The 4,859-nt window shown below is 42.6% G+C and overlaps 1 non-coding gene across 1 annotated transcript; it reads left to right on the plus strand.

Annotated features, from left to right (window-relative positions):
• The first annotated feature begins 3,734 nt into the window (after nucleotides 1-3,734).
• LOC141715639 (small nucleolar RNA R71) lies at nucleotides 3,735-3,841 on the plus strand. The gene has a single exon (XR_012572394.1). It is a non-coding gene; the product is annotated as a small nucleolar RNA R71 (small nucleolar RNA).
• Nucleotides 3,842-4,859: the final 1,018 nt, after the last annotated feature.

Below are 4,859 nucleotides of genomic sequence, written 5' to 3' on the forward strand. Positions count from 1 at the left end.
ATCCTTGAACAAGGTGGGCCAGAAAAAACCTACTTGCAGAATACGAGCTGCCGTTTTCTCACCTCCATAGTGTCCACCATAAACCGTGGAATGGCAGTCTCGTAATATCCCCTCCAGTCTCACAGAACGAGATACATCTCCTGATGATCTGGTCAGCTCCCTGTCTAAACAAATATGGTTCATCCCACATATACCACTTCACCTCATGCAGAAACTTCTTCTTTTGCGCGGATGTCAAATTGGGAGGCATTATATTGCTGACAAGATAGTTTACAATATCTGCAAACCATGGTTCTTCCTCCTGAATTGCAAACAACTGCTCATCCGGAAAAGATTCATTGATTAACGTCCTATCTTGTGAAGTAGAATCGGGATTCTCCAACCTAGAGAGATGGTCAGCTACTTGATTCTCGGTACCTTTTCTATCTTTGATCTCTAACTCAAATTCCTGAAGTAAAAGCACCCAACGAATGAGTCTCGGCTTCGAATCCTTCTTAGAAACCAGATAGCGAATAGCTGCATGATCAGTGAATACTGTCACTTTCGTACCAAGCAGATAAGATCGAAATTTCTCAAAGCCTAAAGACTATAGCCAAAAGCTCCTTCTCAGTAGTGGTGTAGTTCAATTGGGCCCCATTTAAAGTCTTACTCGCATAGTAGACCACATGGAAGAGATTTTTCTTGCGCTGTCCCAGAACTGCACATACCGCATAGTCACTCGCATCATACATCATCTCAAACGGTTCTGTCCAATCTGGTGCTGTAATAACTGGTGCCGTGATCAAACTCTCCTTGAGAGTCTCGAATGCTGCCAAACATTCATCATCAAATTTGAAAGGCACATCTTTCTCAAGTAAATTGCACAACGGCTTAGATATCTTTGAAAAGTCCTTGATGAATCGCCGATAAAAACCCGCATGACCGAGAAAACTACGGATTCCTTTCACTGAATTAGGTGGGGGAAGATTTTCAATGACTCCCACCTTGGCCTTGTCCACCTCCAGACCTTTGCTAGAGACCTTATGCCCAAGGATAATGCCTTCACGCACCATAAAATGACATTTCTCCCAATTAAGCACCAAATTAGTTTCCACGCATCTTTTGAGTACGGCGCGCAGATTATTCAAGCATTCATCATATGAGTGTCCAAAGACGGAGAAGTCATCCATGAACACTTCGACGTTATTTCCAATCATGTCAGAGAATATAGCCATCATACATCTCTGAAAGGTGGCCGGGGCGCCACATAACCCAAACGAAACTCTACGAAAAGCAAATGTGCCAAATGGACAAGTGAAGGTAGTCTTTTCCTGATCCTCTGGTGCAATACAAATCTGATTATACCCGGAATACCCATCCAGAAGAAAAAAATACTCATGTCCCGCCAATCTGTCAAGCATTTGATCAATGAATGGGAGAGGGAAGTGATCCTTTCTTGTGGCTTTGTTCAGTTTTCTATAATCCATGCATACTCTCCATCCTGTAACTGTTCGAGTAGGGATGAGCTCATTCTTTTCATTTGCGACCACAGTGATACCTCCCTTCTTAGGAACACATTGTACAGGGCTCACCCACGAGCTGTCAGAAATAGGATAAATGATGCCTGCATCTAGCCATTTCAGAATTTCTTTCTTCACCACCTCCTTCATGATTGGGTTCAGTCTTCGCTGCTGTTCCACAGTTGGCTTACTACCTTCCTCTAACAGAATTTTATGCATAAAATATGAAGGACTTATCCCCTTGATGTCTGCTATAGTCCATCCTATAGCCGATTTGAATTCTCTCAAAATCCTTAAGAGCTTGTCTTCCTCACTACCTGAAAGGTCAGCTGAAATAATAACAGGTAACGTAGATGAATCACCTAAAAAGGCATACCTCAAGTGTTCAGGTAATGGTTTGAGCTCTAAGGTAGGCGCTTCCTCTATTGATGGTTTGAGCTTCCCTTCAGCGTTCTTGAGGTTAGAAGTACCAAGAGATTCAAATGGTATATCTAGCTTTCGCTTCCAGGGAGAAGCGTTCAGATATTGCTCGTTGCTATCTTCATCATCACTGTCAAATTCCCCCACTAAGGCCTTTTCCAATGCATCAGACATTAGCATGTGATCGAGTTCCGAAGTAACCGCAGAATCAATCACATCCACTTTTAAGCACTCCTCATCTTCTGTAGGAATTTCATTGCCTTGAATACGTTGAAGGTCACATCCTGATCTTGAACCCGCATAGTAAGTTCTCCTTTTTGCACATCTATCAAGGTACGGCCAGTCGCCAAGAAAGGCCTCCCCAAGATTATGGGAATCTTTTTATCTTCCTCAAAATCTAGAATAACAAAATCAGCAGGAAAGAAGAGCTTATCCACCTTGACGAACACATCCTCAACTATGCCCCTTGGGTAAGTAATGGAACGGTCCGCCAATTGTAGCGACATGTATGTGGGTTTTGGATCAGGTAGGTCCAGCTTTTTAAAGATCGACAACGGCATCAGATTAATGCTTGCTCCCAAATCACAAAGGCACTTGTCAAAAGTTAGATTGCCAATGGTGCAAGGAATGGTGAAGCTTCCTGGATCTTTCAGTTTTGGTGGTAACTTTTGTTGCAGAACCGCGCTGCATTCTTCCGTGAGAGCAACAGTTTTAAGGTCGTCCAGTTTTACCTTCCTTGAAAGAATAGTCTTCATAAACTTCGCATAACTAGGCATTTGTTCCAGAGCCTCAGCGAAAGGTATATTGATGTGAAGTTTCTTGAACACCTCCAGAAACTTCCCGAACTGTCTATCCAGCTTTTGTTGCTGCAATCTCTTAGGAAAAGGTGGTGGAGGATAGAGCTGTTTCTCCCCTATATTAGCCTCAGGCAGAGTGTGTTCAACAGTAGTCTTCCTTGGTTCCGCCGCTTTCTCCCTTTGCTTAGATTCTTCATCTCGAACTTCAGCTTCGACTTCTTTTGCCTTTTCAGCATCAGCTACTTTTCCAGACCTTAAGGTAATAGCCTTGACTTGCTCTTTAGCTTCCTTCCTGCCTGGTACTTCCGTGTCACTGGGAAGAGTGCCAGGTTGACGATTGAGCACTGTATTGGCTAATTGACCGATTTGATTTTCCAAGGTCTTGATAGAAACCGCCTGACTCTTGCACAACAGCTTAAGTTCCTCAAAATCAGCACTAGTAGGTGCAGCTGCACTTCCCTGTTGAGGATATGATTGTCTTGTAGCATACTGCTGTGATTGCTGGAATCCAGGTGGGTTAAACTGTTTACTCACTCCTTGCTGATATGGTGGCTGAATAGCATTCTGATTATTTCCCCAGCTGAAATTTGGATGATTTCTGTTGTTAGGATGATAGGTCGCTGGCGCAGGCTGCTGTTGTCGCTGATAATTATTCACATACTGAACAGATTCATTGACAAGAGAACACTGATCCGTAGCATGAGAACCTGCACAAAGCTCACAAACCATAGCTATTTGATTAACTCCATACGTAGCCAAAGAATCAACCTTCATTGATAGCGCTTGGAGCTGGGCTACAATAGCGGTGGCTGCATCAACTTCCAGAATACCTGCTACCTTGCCTGATGTCATCCTCTGAGTTGGGTTTTGATGCTCATTTGCAGTCATCGTCTCAATAAGATTGTACGCCTTAGTATAGCTTTTAGCCCATAAGGCGCCTCCAGCTGCTGCATCGAGCATGGGCCGAGATTGGGCCCCCAAACCATTATAAAAACCAGTGATTACCATCCAATCCGGCATTCCATGATGTGGACATTTTCTCAACATTTCCTTGTAGCGTTCCCAAGCCTCGCACATAGATTCTGTAGGTTGCTGCGCAAACTGAGTAAGAGCACTCCTCATAGCAGCAGTCTTTGCCATTGGATAAAACTTCACCAGAAACTTTTGCGCAAGATCTTGCCACGTAGTGATTGACCCAGCTGGTTCAGAATGTAACCAGTCTTTAGCCTTATCCCTCAGTGAGAATGGGAAAAGCCTCAACTTGATAGCCTCATCAGTCACGCCATTATACTTAAAAGTGCTGCAGATCTCGACAAAATTCCTTATGTGCATGTTGGGGTCTTCAGTTGCCGCTCCTCCAAAAGAAACAGAATTCTGCACCATCTGAATAGTGCCCGGCTTGATTTCAAAGGTGTTAGCTTGAATAGCCGGATGAAGGATGCTTGACTGAATGTCATCAATTTTAGGCCGAGAAAAATCCATAAGAGCTGGATCAGCTTGAACAATATGATCTCCCATGTTTACTGGTTCTTTCTGCTCAGTTCCTGAATCCGAATCCTCAAAATCTAACTTCTCCGGTGTATCAAGAACTTCGTCTTTCTCCTCAGCTGTATCTAAGGTCCTCTTGCGAGCACGAGAACGAGTTTGCATAAACTTTTGCTAAATTACCTGAAACACAACCGAAAAGAGTAATTAACTACTACGTCCTAATCACTGAGTCCTAATGACCAATGATGGTAAGTACATAAACTAAACAAATACGTCGAGTCCCCGGCAGCGGCGCCAAAAACTTGTTAGGGCGAAATCACGCACTAATATTCACGCAAGTATACGCGTTCGCAAGTAATATAGAATACTTTCTAGTTCGTTCCCTCAGAGACTCAGACTAATTTATTGTCTAATTTAACTCACTCACCAATGTATGATTACTTCTCAATGTTAAGATAATAACACTTAAAATTGTTGATTAAATATTAACTATAATTAACTACTTAATTAACCACTTAACTAACACTTCAATTTATCAATAATAAAACACTCATGAGATCACAACTTCATTATTACTTCCTTCTATAGCCATAGTTATTACCTTTAGCATGTGACAGTGATGATATTAATCGAATAACACAAAACTGATAAAAGC

The sequence above is a fragment of the Apium graveolens genome, chromosome 3 (assembly GCF_009905375.1).
Source record: "Apium graveolens cultivar Ventura chromosome 3, ASM990537v1, whole genome shotgun sequence".
In the NCBI taxonomy this organism is placed as follows: domain Eukaryota; kingdom Viridiplantae; phylum Streptophyta; class Magnoliopsida; order Apiales; family Apiaceae; genus Apium; species Apium graveolens.